This window comes from Physeter macrocephalus, chromosome 4, assembly GCF_002837175.3.
Source record: "Physeter macrocephalus isolate SW-GA chromosome 4, ASM283717v5, whole genome shotgun sequence".
Classification (NCBI taxonomy): Eukaryota; Metazoa; Chordata; class Mammalia; order Artiodactyla; family Physeteridae; genus Physeter; species Physeter macrocephalus.
In genome coordinates, this window is record NC_041217.1 from 37,568,905 (window position 1) to 37,584,659 (window position 15,755).

Genomic DNA, 15,755 nt, shown 5'->3' on the forward strand with positions numbered 1-15,755 from the left:
CCATGGCAGGGGCAGTGCGGGGTGGGCTGGCGGGTGCTCATCTCACTTGGCCACCTGCCCTGGAGAGAAGAAGCCGGTCGTTGGCCACTGCAGGTCCAGGCTTGGCTGCTGCTCTGTTTTGCTGCTTTTCATGTTGTCAGAGGATCTTCTTGGGAACAAATGACTCAGCAACCTGAATCGCTGGGACTGAGTAGCCTAAGTGCCTTTTGAGAAGTGATTGGACCTATCTACACAGGCCCTAAAATTCTGAGCCCAGGAAGAGTGGAGATCCGGACTGGTTTTACTCTAGATTCTTCAGGCTGCCATTCAATTTGGTTTCTCCAATTCCTGCCCCAATAGAAGGATCTCACTCATGGGGTAAGCAGGCAATGTTTTAATTATGCTTTTTGTCCTTAGGAAATTCCAGGAAGAAAAAAGATCCTGGTTTGTGGCCAAAAAAGCAGAAAACAACAAAAATCAGCTACGGCTGTAATTCTGGACTTGTCTGTGGCAGAAAAGAGTTAATAGGACGGTGGTCTCAGGGTGGGGGCCGTTATATTCTCGGGTCCAGGAGAAGCTCATATGGTTCAAGAAAAGATGACGCCACATTTCGTGTGGGACAGCCCTGTCTGGGTTCTGGGCGCTGTCACTCAAAGAGTTAAGCTAGTCTTATGGCTGGGGAGCCCTCGGGGAAGGCCTGAGCCTGCAGGGACCAGGCCCTCTATGCCCCAGAGCAGTGAGGTCTGGGGTAAAAGAGGGGCTGAGAAGTGTGGCCAGGAAAGCGGAGTGTAGGCCCAACTTTTTTTTGCCTTGTTTGACCAGCCTTGGCACTGCCCTCTGGCTCTCCAGGGGAAAAGCTGCAGTTCTGCTCTTGCAACACAAGGAGCAGACTGGAGAATTTAGATCTGCGTCACAGAGCTCAGAGAGAGAGAGAGGAGAGAGGGGAGAGAGAGAGGGAGAGAGAGAGAGAGCGCGAGCGCTCCGTCGATAGGTCTGCTAGCAACAGCCGTGCTGCAGCAGAGAGAGAGAGAGAAATCAAGAAACAAGTCATAGCAACACCGGGCACCAGGTTCTGCCAGCTCACTTGCCAAGCGTTCAGAAATCTGTCAGGGGCCGGAGGCCTCTGGGTAGCCTAGGCTAAGGAGATGACACGCAAGGTGGCACGGGCGGTTCCCGCGGGGAGGAGGTAGGGTGGCGGTGGGGGGCAGGGGTGGGAGCAAGAGGTTTCGGGGCGATGGTGGAAGGTTTAATGGGACCAGTTTCTGGAACATTCGGGACTGCGGCACCTTACGGCCGACCGAGATTTGGGTCTGCGCAGGCGACGATGGGTGGTCCGATGGGCTTCAGGACTTGATGGCGTAACCCCCGTCTTCCCCCACGTACGTATTTGCTGGGATCGGGGGCGATGTCTCTGCGTATGTGGGTGCTCTGTCTTTCTCACCTTTTTTCTTGCTTTTTGCTATTTTTTTTTTTTTTTCTGAGGGAGGGGTTTTTTCCACTTTAATTTCTTTTCCCTTAGTGTCAGCTGCTCAAGCCTGACCGAGGTAGAGGAAAGAGGAGCAAGCCGTCCCTGGTGTCCCACCTGACCTCCCAGCCGTTACCCCCATTTCCTTCTATCGGGCAGACAGACAGACAGGCTGGTTTTCCAAGTTGTTTGGGTATCAGTGTCTGTCCGTCCGTATGGTTCTCAGGTAGAAGGTGCGGAGTGAGGAGGAGAAGTGTTGAGAGGAAGGCGAGAGGGGCAGCTTTCTAGGGGTTGCCTTGTTGAAACATTCGGCCCTGGGAATCTGGGGCTATTGGGGAGCAGGTGGGCAGGATGGGGCGTGGGCTGCGAGAAGTGGGGTAAAGCCGGTAGGTTTGTCACTGCGTAGTTGGGGAAAGTGGGGAATGGTGACGCAGTCACTGTTGGATCTTGTTAGGGGCTCTGGGGGGACAGGTAGTGAGGGTCCCAGGGTCTGTAGGGCCAGCTGAGAGGGGTTGAGGATGAGCTGAGAAGGGAAGCTAGCATTTAGAGATTAAATGTCATCCTTTTGGCGTTGGAAAGTTGTTTACCTTGTGCTCTCTGTGTCTCCATGTTGGCACCCTTCCAGTTCACATGTGATGGCCTTCCTTGTACTGCTGCATCATTAACTAAGTGACTGAGCTGGCCTTCCATTGGCCAGGGGAGGGCTCTCACTCCAGACACTTCCTCTGATTGGTGGGTGGACCAATGGCAGGTGAAAACCTTTTTTTGATTGGCTGAGGGAAGGGTATCAAATCTGAATTTGCATTTCACTTGCTTAAAGGGGAGGGGGGAGAAGCCCAGCAGCTTTCTAAAATCTGTTTAGGGGTGTGCGTATGCTCCTGTGTCTGTGCCTGCTTCTGACTGACCAGTTGAAGCCTCTTCCTGTGCCTTTTTAACTTCATGCACTATAAGGAAGAGGAGCTGAGGGCTCCCCGAACTTTTGTTTTGGAGGGGCAGGGGTTGGGGAGATGGGCACGCAGAGGGTTGACCAAACTGGAAGAAAATACTTGTTCTTTAGTGGGAATTTTCCGATCAGCCACACCTCAGCGTTGCGGCAAAATAAATCTTGGCTCCCCTGGAAACGCATGGGCAAGGTAGGGCAGAGCTGCTGTTGCCACCACCCTGGGCTTCCTGCTGACTCCGGGCTCCTCCCTGGGGACAAGAGATTTGCATTGACGTCCCAGGCCGTCCAGAGCTGAGCCCATTATGGGAAGGACCTGCCTTCTGGAAGCTGCTGCTCCCCGGTGCTTGGAGAGGTGAGGACGGGAACCGACCCCAGCACGCTGCTCAGAAACTGCGTATTTGCTGGGATTTCCGGAAAGCCACGGGGCCACAAGAGGCTTGGAGGTCCCAGGTTAGAAGGGTTTGTCCTCCTGGGGAGTGAGGAGAGTAAGAGCAAAACTAGGGCAGCAGGCTGCTCGCCTCTGGTTGGGGGAGGAGGACTTGGAAGAATCAGGGTCCCAGCTCCCCTGTCTGGTCCTTGTTGCAGTGCCCATGTCTGTGGGGAGGGGTTTCCGAGCCCTGCACCTTGCGCGGTGTCCCCCGCCCATGACTGCGCATCTGGGAGCGCAATGCGCCCTGGGTCTCTGGCCTAGGACAGCACCGCCCTTCTTATTACATAACGGAGGGCACGGCTGTGCCTTCCCGGCCCTTTCTTGCAACCCTATCTCCTGGCTCCCCAGCGCCCACAGAGCTGGGGAGGGTCTGGTGGGTGAGTGGTGCAAGACTTCACTCCCTTGGAGGGCTAGCTCTTGTCCAGTCAGCGATAGGGGCTGGGTTTGAAGGCAGAAATGGACTGCTGACCCCCATCTTGGGATTTGAAGCGCAGAATGTCCTTCTGAATGCCCTATGTCACCTATGGCCCCCAGGACCTCTCAGGAGGATGGGATGATGCCCTTCTTTCTCTCTTATGTTTTCTGCTTTTTTGAGAGGAAGTTTCTGAAGGGAAAGATGCGACAATTGTGAGAGTAAGGGTTTGGGGTGGAGGGGGGCAGTTGGGAGGTGGTTGACAGTTCCCTCCCCTTGTCTCTGGCTTCCCTTTCCCTGGGTGGGTTGATAATATTTTTGGACTCCTTTTTATCATAAGGCTGCCATTTTGGAGGCATTTCTGCTGGTCTCCGACATGGTGGCGTTGGTTTTTCTGGTCCTGCTGTGCCAGTTCCGCAGAGTGGGCGGGGGGCGGGGGCTATGACGGAGGCGGCGGCGGCGAGGGGGGTGTAGGGGGGGCAGAAACGCAGCAGAGGCGGGCGCAGCGGTGGCTGCCGCAGTGAAGGTGGCCCCAGGGGCAGGACCGCCCAGTCCCACCCTCGGACACAGCACTGGCTTTGCCAGAGCGTGGGCATCGCTCACCGGAGGCCTGGGGCTCCCATGCCTTCATCGGACTGAGGCTTAGAGCAGTCCGGGGAAAAGCCGAGTTTGGGGCGGGAGGGTGGAGGCAGAGATACGGCAGCTCATCTCAGACATGTCGGACCTGTGGTTTGTGTTCCCCAAATAGGTTCTGTCTCTGGCAGTCTCCCCATGGGGACAGGGGGTGGGGTCCATGGCAGCTTTGAGGATTTGTTTGGATGGCCCTGCCTTTTTCCCGTTTTTTCCTCTCTGTTCCTTCGCACGCCCCCTGCCAGTGCCATGGTTCCAGCTGTATCCTCCAGTGAGGCTCCCTGCTGCCCGTCCCTCTCCTCTCCAGGCCCTTCTGCGTGCAGTGGCCATCTTGTCTTTCTTGCTCAGAAATTTAAAATGGTTTCTCATCGTTTCCAGAAGGAGATTCCTTCCCTTTAGCAGGATGCTGGAGGCTGTCTGTAACTAGTCTTGTCTTAGCTTCCCTAAACTCAGTCTCACCTCTCTGAGTTTCCCTAGGTGGACCACGTATTCCAGAAAAACCAGGCGACTTACTTTTTCTTGCTTTTTTATCTCTCTGTTCTCACTAGTGATATTCTCCACGCCTCCTCTCCACTGCACCCACCTGCGGCAGTCCCACCGTCTTCCGTGGACCTCTCCTGATTACCTTCACAAGAAGCAGTCCTCCTCCCATCCGGCCAGACTCCCATACGCTTCATGCCTCTTTTGTGCTACTGTAGATGTGCTGTGGTTCTTCGTGTATAAGTCTTATGTCACCTATTAGATTGTGAGCCCCAGGAAGCTAGGGAAAAGAAGGGAAACATGTACCTGTGTGGTGCTTTCTGTTTGCCAGGTACCACATCCATCTGGTTCACGGCGGTTATTTCATTTATTTCTCACCGCAACCCTGCGAGGAGTGTCCCATGGCCGGTAAGTGTTCTGATCGTGATTAGAACCCTGGTCTGTCAAAGCCTTTGCATTTTTCTTCTCTCAGTCTTCAGTGTCTGCAAAATGCCGCTTACGAGGTAGATCCCCAAAATGTGTCTATTTAAGGAGTTTTGTGAGTCCCTGATGTTCTGTGAGAGTTTGGGTGGCTCATCTTCCTGCGCCCAAGGTCTGGGTCACTTGGCTTTTCCATGCCACCCTCCCTGCTGCCTCATTAACTTTCTCCTCTTTCTTTGAGGCTAGGTTCACCCAAGACAATGGGGATTTTTTGTAGCTGAAATTGATGGACTAACAAACCTCAGTTTTCCTGGTCTCCTTCCTCTCGAAAGAGGAGGCAGAGGTGGGATAGGTTGTGGCATCTTCAGAGCAGGATAAGCTCCGGAATCCAGAGATCAGTGGAGACCGTAGAAGCAGAGACATGGCGCTTGGGCAGACCTAGGTTTGCATCTTGACTCTGCCTCATCTTAGCTGGGTGGTTTTAGACAAGTTACTTGATTTTTCTAAGTCTTAGTGTCCTCGGTCAGTGAGATGGAGCCTCTATACCTACCACACAGAAATGCCTAATATATTGCCAAGCAAATACGCTCCCAAGAGAAAGTGATGCAGCTCCATTCCCCCTGCGCAGTTGTCTAGTGGGGACTTAAGAAAGGAACATAGCAGGTGGCTCGAGAAGAACTGGGGGAGAAGGAAGCTTATGTGCGTTCAGTGGTATCATAAGCAGGGGCAGGGGAGGAGGTAACCAGGCAGTATGCACCTGAAGCCTGTGAGGTAGTGCCTTTCCCCCACCTGGAGTAAATACCCTCTTTTGCATTAGGAACTTCTGCATCAGGAAAACACCATGGAAACGCCATGAGCATTGGTGGTGGTGGAGTGAGGGTTAAACAGTGAGCCTTCCTGGGATCCTTTTCATGCCAGGTTAGTTTCCCTTCTTTCCGAACGCAGCAGTGGCTGCCTGCTTCCTGATGCTGTCGCGTCCCGTGGGAGGGGAGTTGGGCACCCTGAAGCCCCCTGTCACCAGTTCCGGGGCTGCAGAGCAGAGAGTGACGACAGCCCGTGAGTCGTCAGCCGACGGCAGCGGGGACCCTGGTGACGGCTGCTTTGTTGTTTTTTTCCTCTTCGGATGATGACTCAGTGTGTCCGGAGCTGGGAGATGGAGCAGTCAGCCGAGTGGCCAGGACGTTCTGTCAACATGAAAGCAGCAAAAGCAGTTTGTCGGGGCTCAGCGCTGACCCTGGGCTGGGGTCATTTTCAGGAAGGGCTTGGCGCAAGAAAGACCACCGCCAGGCACGGGATTGGGGGCGACGTCGGATCACTCAATAGGACCCTGTAGACCCTTGAATTTTAGAATCTGAAAAGAAAATCAGCTGTTTGTGTTTTATTAGATGAGCTTGGCAAACAGGATCACTTCTTGAACTCCTCTCACCGGTCCCCAACAAGAGACATCTTCCCAGGTTCAGAAAACCCTTTGGGATTTCTCAGTTGTGGCTTATTGCCTTGGATGGAGGGCAGGTCCCTTCTAGGGGGCAGGGGTGGGCCTGGCAGTCCTAGTGCCCGTTGTGGGGATACGGAGCCGTAGGTTTCCTCTGCTGGCATCACGTGAAGACGGTGGATCCACATCACAGGCCTTGAGCTGAAGACCAGCTCTTGGGCAGCCCACTTCAGCCTCTCCTTTCCTTATTATCTCAAATCAAAGCCTTATCTTCTCCCCTTCATCTTCCTCATTTCCTTCTTAGGCGCAGTAGTGGGCCTAAAGTCCTTGACCTTTGCGTCTGTGTGTGTGTCATCATGGCGGCTCAGGGTTCTAGGCTTTTCTTGAATCTGCAGCATTGCGCTTTGTGCGCGTGACACCCCCCTGCCCCGCCCCGCCCGCCCGGCCCCGCCCTACCATGCCTTCTTCGGAGCAAGAGAGAACATGGGCCTCCATTGCCACTGAATCTCAGCCAAACCGTTATCCCCAGCATCTGGCCTCCCTTCTCTCCTCCCACGCTTTCGGCCAGTGTCTGGGGTGGAGGAGCAAACAACTTGTGGGAGGGGATGGAGGGACAGCCTGGCCTGGAGCTCTCTGCCTCCTTTCCTCGTGTGCCATTTTTCAGCCTCACGCTTTCCTGCGGATGGATGTTGCCAGCGCTGACATTTGTCGCCGAGCACCTCCTCTCCCCAAGGACTTCCCCTCGCGACTCTTTTGGGATCTGGAAAGAGTGGCTCTGGGGCCTTGGGAGCCAGAGGGGAAAGGGAGACCTGGCCCAGGTCACAGCGGACTGTGAGACGGGCGAGGGGTGGGAGCTGGCCGACCCCACCCAAGCGCAAAGGCAGCCCCGGCCCCTTTGCGTCATGTCTTTTTCAGCCTGAGTAGAGAGCAACTTGACCTAAAAAAATTGTATATATGTGGGTGTTGGATCCTTTGTGTCTCTTTGTCCAGAAGCTGTGCATGTGATGAGAGCCCAGGTTCTGTACTTCAGAGAACTGTTGTCCTTCAGGTTTGTTTTCAGAAAGATGTGATGGATGGGCCGTCCTTGATGAGACCGCGTGCCCGCTGGGACTGGCCTTTCTCCAGGATGCTGGGCCCGGCTTGGTGTTTCTTCTGTCAGTGGATGGTGAGCCGCAGCGGAGGGCCATGTCCGGGGGCCCAGAAGGGACCCTGATGGGGGCCTGCGTGTGCATTGCTTGGTTGGCCCTGGGAACTGAGCCCACCTTTCGCTTCTTCCCCACAGAGAACCCAGAGGAGTTCAGCTCCGTGAGTAGGTGACAAACTCCTGGAGACTCGGCTGACGATGGTGCTGGCGTGCAGAAAACAGTTGTCATCCTGTGGGATAAGTGTGTGCCCATTTGCATTTATTTGGAACAAAAAAAGGAGCTGCCTGGCAGCCTGGCTCTCTGCAGTAAGTATTTTTTTGCATTCTTTTATCCCTTCAAACGTCGGAAGTGGATAGATGTTTATTGAACCTAGCCAGCTGCTGTGCCTTCTCCATTCTTTCCGGCACACTGCCGCCCTTGGTCCTCCAGAAGAGAGGACTGGATCGATTTCCTCATGCTGCTGGAGAGCTTCAGAGAGGCTAGAACTCAGTGTTCAGCCCCCACGTATCCCCCTCATATTCAGGAGAAGTCGATTCTCCCTAAAACAGAGAGCCAAAAGGCCAGGTCCCTCAGAGCAGAGTGTTCATGGGCTGAATGGAAGGGCCCTGCCTGCGCTCTGCCCCCAGCAGGGAGGTGAGGCTCTCAGTTGGCTGGCTGGAGGAGCTGGGGGAGGGGGGTGAGCCTTGCCAGCATCTAGCATGGTTCTCTGCCAAGTTCTAGCTCCAGATCTCTAGGCCGCTAGGAACCTAGACTATATATAGCGTTGCGCTAAGCAATTCTTATCAGACGTGTCTGCCCTCCCCTGCGGGAGAGGAGTGCTTCTATCAGAGAACCAGAACCTGGAGAGTGTGAGCCGTCTCTGTGGGGCCTTTTATACTGGTGTGTGTGTGTGTGTGTGTGTGTGTGTGTGTGTGTGTGTGTGTGTGCGCGCGCGCGTGCACGCACACGCGTGCATATGTGTATCTGTGTATATGTGTCTGTGTCTGGTTCAGGGCTGCCAAGCTTTCTCTCCTTCCCCCTATTTCAGATGATAGTAGATTCAAAATCTTGTGGAGGAGGGCGCTGATGTAGGCTGAGGGCCAGGAGGGGCTGGTGCTTCTCGAAGGATCCTGGATCCTGGGTTTGGAGGAGAGGCTGGGCACATGACGTGGCTGAGAGCACAGTGTGGCCTCCGGTGTGTCTTCCTGGTTTCCGGTTTGCCTTGCTTTGCCCGAGGATGTCTTTGGACCTCTCTCTTCCTTCTTTTGAACCTGCTGCCTTCCGTGCCTTCCTCCAGCCCTCCCTCATCCTTTCTTTGATTTTCTTTGGGATGTGTGAGGCAGACCCAGCTATGGGCATCCGGGAGCTGGTCTGCTCCCCGCCCTCACCCTCGTTTGGGACTTCCGGAAGTCTGGCTTGCCCGGCATAAGGGGCCAGCTGTCCTCAGAGGAGCTGGTGGTGAACGAGCATGTATAGGGCAGAGTGGGCTGGGTCTTTGCCTCCTCCCTTTCAGAGGTGCTGTTGAGCCCCCACTTTGTGTGGTTCTGTGACCACAAGTGCTGATGGATGTGACGCCATCCCAGTCTTGTCGGTGAACCATCACCAGGCTGCTTATTGGAAACCAGGTGCAGCAAGGAAGATAGGATTCAACGCCCTCCTTCCCTGCCTCCCAGGTAAGTCAGGTGTGGGCCACCCGTTCCGGTCCCTCCCCCACCCCCTGCTCTTCCCATGAGGGCGTTTTCCTTATGCAGTGGAGAAGCCTCAAACTTCTCCATTCAGAATCTCCCAGACAATTGCTCCCTTCTTTCCATTCTCCTCCTCCTGGCTTTTCTGTGAATGGGGTTAGTAACCAGCGAAGGCTCGGGGGCAGGGCGGCCAGCCTAAGCGATCAGGCACTGGCCATGTGGGAGATGGCGGGGTGTGGTCGTTGGCAAAACAGTTGGGCCTCCCGAGGTAACTGACCAGCCGCTCTCCCTGACCCCCTATGAATAGCACGAGATTCTGAGTGCTGATCCCTCAGAGGGGCTGCGAGCCTGCCTGGGAACTGGACCTTCTCTTCCTGTGTCGTCTGGACACCTTTAGCCTCGCTTAGTCTAGGGCTGTGGTCTGGAGCTTATAGACTGTGGGCTGGGCAGTGGACTTTGGGGCTCTTTCCCCCTACTTGGGGTTTTTCTGTTTTTGTTTTGTTTTGTTTTTTTTGCTTTCTTGAGTCAATAACTTCTTTCCTCTAGGCCCTCATTGCCTTTACTTTAAAAAAAATCCTGGCTCCGTAAACCATTGCAAAGATCTCCAGGCAGTTTGACGTAGAAATGTTTTTTTCTCTGCGTCACTGGTTGCTGGTCACAATAATAGCGATCGTGATTAAAAACGATGAGGGCCTGCAGAACTGGGGAGGTCCGTCACATTACAGGGATGGTTCAGAAGGCAGACTGGAGGCACTTGCCACATTACCAGGAAATCTTTCTCCTATCACGTAGATTCCTGCCACATTCTGGGCCAATAGGGCCGGTTGGAATGAGCTGACAGCAGATTGTCTGGGGTCTAAAGATAAAAGGGATGGTGCTGGGTAATTTTATGACGCTCTCGGCTAATGTCAGGGGGCACCTGTGGGATGCCAGCTCTCTGCCGTTGCCTCGTGGATGTGGCTGTTGTTTCCTCCCCACTCGCCCCGCCCACCCCTACCCAGGGAAGTCTGATGTACCCGGCCTCCCAGTGTTTCATCTTCTCCTCTTCCCATCTGAGATGAGTCTCTGAGTTGGCTGTGAGCAGCCTGAGATCCTCGCTGAGTGAGGAATCCAGGGCTGTTTGGAAGAGTCCGATGTCTCTTCCTTCAAGGAATTTGACAAGTCTCAGCCCCTCCAGCAGTAACGAAGGGAGGGATGGCTAGGGGTGTTGGACCTGGAACATGAATAAAGCAGACAGATCAGCCTTGGTGCAGCTGGGGAGATGAAGAGGAGCTGGCCAAGTCCCTCAAGATGTGTCAGCTAGAGTCTGGCCAGCACTGGCTGTCAGGCTGGAGCCAGATGGAGCTGCTGGCCATGCTCGGGAGCCTTCGCTGTCCTGTGTGCAGTGCGTCCCCGGGCCTGGCTCCGGGTGACCGCTGCCTCCATTCACAGCCCTGCCCTCGGCTACGTTGATTTCACCAGGGTGGGGAAGTTGGTTTTGCTCCTTGAGATGTAGTAGCCTCTGTGGCCTCTGGTGTTCCCAGAATTGGGGTTGGTGCTCGCCGGCTGATTTTCTTACTTTTGTCCCTCACCTAGTTCTTTCCTTCCTGTTCACCAGCCTGGCTTCTCCAGACATGACACGGAACGCTATGTGTCAGAAGCCAGGCTGGCAGAATAGTTGGCATCCCATGAGAGGGGGGCCAGGCGTAGCTGGCACTTCTTTTCGACCTTTGAATCCCTGCAGTCTGGGAGCCAAGAGGCAGCGTGGGGCCTTTCCAGCTGGGGTCCGGCAGCGGTTAACAGAGCTGGTGGCACTGGAGCCGTGGTGGTGTGGCTTGGCCGGGAGGCATGGGGGGAGGGGCCCTGCCAGGGGACCCGATTGGTCAGCACCTTCCTGTTCCATTGAATCCTGGTCTGGTCAGGGCTGTGAATTGTTTAATGCATATCTTAGCTCTATCCCCTGGCACGAGTGCCCCCGAGGCTGCAGCTGCAGCTTTAGAGAGGATCTGTACCTCACGCTGGTCACTTTTTTGGGCATGTTGCCTCCCTCCGAAATATGCGAGAGAGAGTGCCTTTTCCACTAGCCGGCTGTCTGTGGGAGGCCCTCATCTTGCGTTGCTTTTCTGGGACTTGGAGTGTCTGTGAGGAAAGCAGAGACTGGGTTTGGTTCCTTGGTAGCTCCTTCCGCAGGAGCTGCTCGTGGGCTGAGAAGGCCAGAGAACGCCTCCAGGCCCTGGGCCTTTGCGGAGCCTGATGCAATAGTGTGGAGCCTGGGCGGGGGAGGAACAGGGGGACAAGGATGGAGAGAGCCATGCGGGGAGATGGTTGTACAGCGTCTGACCACAGGATCAAGGCCAGGAGGGGGTTGGAGGAGGTGTCCAGCATTCAGCCAGGGCTGCCTGCTGTGGCCTGAGTGAACACGTGTGTGCATGGAGCCCAGAGACAGGCATCAGAGTTCTTGGTCTCAGCATGCAGGCCAGGGAAAGGGAAACTGACCTCTGTCAGGGCCCCCTTTTGGTTATTTGATTTCATGCTCAGAACAACCATATGCAGTAGGTGTTACTTCCCTTTTATGCTTAAAGAACTGTGATTATTAAGTGACTTAACCAAGGTCACACACTTGGTAGGTGGCACTACTGAGATTTAAACTCAGGCACTTCTGAGTCCAAAGCCTGTACTTTTTCTTCACCCTCTGAGGCTGAAGCCAGACATTTTTGGGAGCTAAGGCCTTCAGAGGATAGGCAAATGATGTGACCCAGAGTGAAAGACCAGATACCCAGGGGACTCTGCTGTCACAGGGATGGCTGCATTACATCCCTTTTGAGGGAGGCAGGGCAGGGGCAGGTACCCTTTGGTATCCGTGGATAGGCAGGCAAATACATTCCTTCTACAAATATGTCTTCAGCCTCTGCTGTATATATGCCAGGCACTGTGCTAGGTGCTAGGGATGCAGAATTCAACGAAACCAAGTTTCTGCTCTTGTGGGGTGTATATTCTCGCGTGGGGAGAGATCATTAATAATAATAGATAGAATTTAAAAATAAAGTAGACATATATGGAAAAGAAGGACACCCCTCCATAAGAAGAGGCATCCAGATGTTGGTCAAGGAGGGAATTTGAGAGACGGAAGGACCTCGGCCACCTGGGGAAGCCATATTGATTGAGCCTCCAAAGAGAACTGATACACAGACTAACCCCCCTCTTTTCTTAACAGCTGGGAAAATCCATCCAAGGTCCACAGAGCTCACAGGAACTTGGCGTGAGTCAGGAATCAAGGTGGCAGTAGTCTGTAGTTTCGTCACCAGCAGACTAGGGTTTTTTCCATTAGCTGTGGCTGCTCCTGACCTTCCATCTCCCGCCCTCACCAGGCGCCAGCTGGCGTCTCCACCTCAGCCTGGTCACTGTGGCCACCTCTGGTCCAGGCAGCACAGGGGGACACTCGGGTTCAGTCTTTGCCGAGTCACTGATAAGACATATGTCTGCAGGAGGCAGACTTCAGCTGAGCCTCTCCCGCCAGAACACGTGGTTGCGAGATTTCGCAGTAGGGAAGGGACAGGCAGAGGCTAAGGGAGGGGAGTCCCCTTGTATCAGATGCTTGGACGGGCTCTGTGTCTTGAGAGGTCGGTGGCTGGGGATGGGGGAGGGGACATTTCCTGTGTGTAACTTCAGGGCTCAGGACTTGTTTACATGGTAGGAGTGCAGCGGCTGCTGGGCCCAGGGTGAGTCGGGCCACGAGATTCTCCCTCTTTGGCACCATGGTCCTTGCCGCCTGGCCCACCCTGACCGTGGAGACTGCCACCTGCTGCCAGGGGGCCGTGTGGGTCTTGGTGGCATGTGGTTGTGGGGGCCCAGGGAGCCTGTAGACGAGTCACCAGGCCTGGGTTCTGGCTCCCTTGGTAAAAACTCACTCACCCCCTTCACCTCTTTGGGCCTCGTTTTCATTATCGGTAAAATGAGAGGGTTGAATCAGAATCTTTTTGGAGGCTCCTGCCACCTCCCACATGGGGGCTCCCTGGATGTCCATGGAGGTATTTCTTATCCCGAAACTCAGGATCGGCATCACAAGAGAGGGGTGGGACCTTGAAGACCCGTCTGAGAGCAGCTGTAATCGTGTCTTCTGAAGGGACGCTGTCGGCATGAATTAGGGCGGGTGGGTGGAGACAGTTTTCGAAAGACCCCCGAAAGCAAGTGCGAAGGGTGAATACTGCACGAAGGTGGCTGATGAGGACCCTCCAGGTGACCGAGGACGTGGACTCTGGCTCCCACCAAGAGGCTTGTCTGGAGATGGGCCGTGTGGGAGCTGCTGGGGGCTTGCTGTGCCGCAGGGGGTGACTGGACATGCCGTGCCCCAGGAAAGATGTGCCATCCTTTCTGGCCCTAAATCCTGGAGAGAAAATGGGACTGCAGGGCCCTTGTGTCCTGTGCATTCCCTGAGACTTATCCTCAGGGTCTGTGCCCCTTGGCTGTCAGGAAGTTTCCCTTTATATTTAGCCTTCTTTTCTCATGTGGTTGTTTAAGCCCTTCTATTTAAAACAAACAAACAAACAAACAAAAAAAACGATAAAAAGACAAGAGAAAAGAAAACAAAAACAGAAATATCTCAGAGCTACCAGTTCCATTTTGGCTTTTTAGTCTTGAGTCACTCTTTAAAAGACAGCAAAAATGAAACACGTACAGCAAAGCCCAGGGTCCCAGGCCCTTCCGGGCTTTTGTGCAAAGCCAGGCTGTGGCCAGGAGTGGCCGGGTCCCGGCCTCACCTCTCTTCTCCATGGCAGCCTCAGTCCGTGACGTCCACCATGTTTCCTGGGCTGCGTGGGTAGGAGCCCTGAGGCGGAGGCCCACATTGTGCAACCCGCTAGACAGAATGCAGAGCCTTAAAAATAGCTACATTTCTCCAAGATGCTGTCTGCTTGCCACTCTGCAGGACACTTACCTGGGATTCGTAACTCTGATCCAGCCTCCCCAGCTCCCAGGAGGGTGGTGAGAAAAGGGGTTTGGGCTAGGATGCAGGCAGGAGAGGAATCGACTAGTAACCATTGTCTCACATGCGCCGCGCGGTGTTTTCACAGTTCTTTTCACGTTTGCGAGCTCTTTTGGCCTCACACAGCCCTGTGAGGGCAAGTGGGTGGTATTAGCCCTGTAGTTGACGACACTGAAGCAGAGAGAATCCTGCCAGGGTCTAACTGCTTGTATCTGCTTAATTTGGGACACCCACCCAGGCCCCCTGACTCTGGTTGTCATTTCCTCGGGTTCTAGTTGTGGGACCCCTGGAGCGGGGCAGCGATCGGGGTGGGTCTTGGGCAGTTGACTTGATCTCTCTAGGTCTTGGGTCCCTTCTCTATATAGTGAAGGGGCAGCGATCGGGGTGGGTCTTGGGCAGTTGACTTGATCTCTCTAGGTCTTGGGTCCCTTCTCTATATAGTGAAGGGGCAGGAAACCTCAGAATATCTGGGTTCTCCCGTTCTCCGTTCTTTCAACTTCTTGGAGCTCTTGTGAAGACTGGCTTGCGCTCCTTGGCTGGGAAGCCAGCCAAGCGTCATGTGTTTCCGGTGAGGTTTCTTACATTTGGAAGCTTCTGGAATACGCAGTGCTTCAGACGGTTCTGACATGTCCGTATGGCACTTCATGCGTGTGCCTGTGGTCATGCTTCTGCTAAGTAGCTCTCTCAGAAATGAGGCCTCACTGGGGGGTCTTTGAGATTTTCCCATCGGATTTATAAGGTACACACGGAGCTTTGCCCAGGATGCACGCTGTGTGTACGTTACCTGTTTGTTAGCTACTTAGTGTACAGCACCTGCTGGAAGAACTGGCTGATGTACAGTGGTAAAGTAAGATGCTGGAAACGCTGGCTTCAGCTCTGATTGTTTGAATCACGGTTGACTTGAAGAAGTAGCCCTTTCCCACGGAGGAGAAGGTGGTCAGAGAATTCTTGGTGTCAGTGTTTTCTGAATACTGACCACAGCCCTCACCCTTTAGAAGGGTGCTGAGGCAGAGTGAGAGCTGCGCATCTTCTTGGCCTCGTGGCCCTCTGTGTGATCTTCATTCAAATAGGCCAGAACCTCTCTGAAGGGGAAAGAAGCGTTTATTTACAACACATTGAGCCACGGTGGCTTAGGCTTTATCCCGGGGTGTTCCTTGAGGAAGGATTGGGATTGGACGTTTGTCCATTTGTATCCCCTGAATGCAGCCTCGGCTTGTAGAGAAACGCCGTGATGGGGAAGCTACCGGGGGATCGTTTTGGTGGATGCAGGCTTCAGTAACTTTACCTATGAAGATTTGTCATATCAGACCCTGTCTGCCTGGAGGTCGGGAAAGAGGATGGCCGAACCTGTAGCAGGGAGGGTGGCTTAGGCTAGACTTTGGGAAGGACCGTGGCATCCCCTTTGCTGAGGGTTCCCAAGGAAAGATGAGCCTTCTTTATCTGAGAGGGGGAGACCGGAGGTCCCGGACAGGGGCCTCTGGGCCTGAGTCTGTGAACCCTGAGGCCACCCCAGAACAGCATGAGCGTGGGTGTCAGGATCCCGCGCAGGCTTCATCTTTCCTTTCTGCCTCTGAGGCACGCCTGAGCCTGGGGCGGGGTCGGGGGGGTGGGGGGGGACGGACACGTGAGCATTGTTTCTCCTTGCAGAGAGAACTCCTGCCACTGACCGTATAGGACTGATAATATTTGAAAATAAAAAAGGGAGAAAGGCACATTGCCCCTTATCCCTGGCAGGAAAGAGCCCTGAGCTGCTCTAATCCTGATTTGTATCAACCCCCCCCCTCCCCGCCCCCCC

The 15,755-nt window shown here is 54.4% G+C and overlaps 1 long non-coding RNA gene across 4 annotated transcripts in view; it reads left to right on the forward strand.

Moving 5' to 3' along the window:
* The first annotated feature begins 1,210 nt into the window (after positions 1–1,210).
* Positions 1,211–15,755, forward strand: part of LOC102984127 (uncharacterized) — a 16,018-nt gene continuing 1,473 nt past the window's right edge. For 2 of the 4 annotated variants that reach the window (XR_008617052.1, XR_008617053.1), the window contains exons 1-8: positions 1,211–1,358; positions 1,499–2,195; positions 2,502–2,739; positions 4,671–4,747; positions 5,577–5,677; positions 7,240–7,356; positions 7,474–7,641; positions 8,364–8,988. This is a non-coding gene — a long non-coding RNA (uncharacterized lncRNA). Of the gene's footprint in view, positions 1,359–1,498; positions 2,196–2,501; positions 2,740–4,670; positions 4,748–5,576; positions 5,678–5,894; positions 6,206–7,239; positions 7,357–7,473; positions 7,642–8,363; positions 8,989–12,193; positions 14,177–15,755 lie in introns of those variants that run through there. The other 2 variants (XR_008617054.1, XR_448267.4) reach the window with 2 other exon arrangements.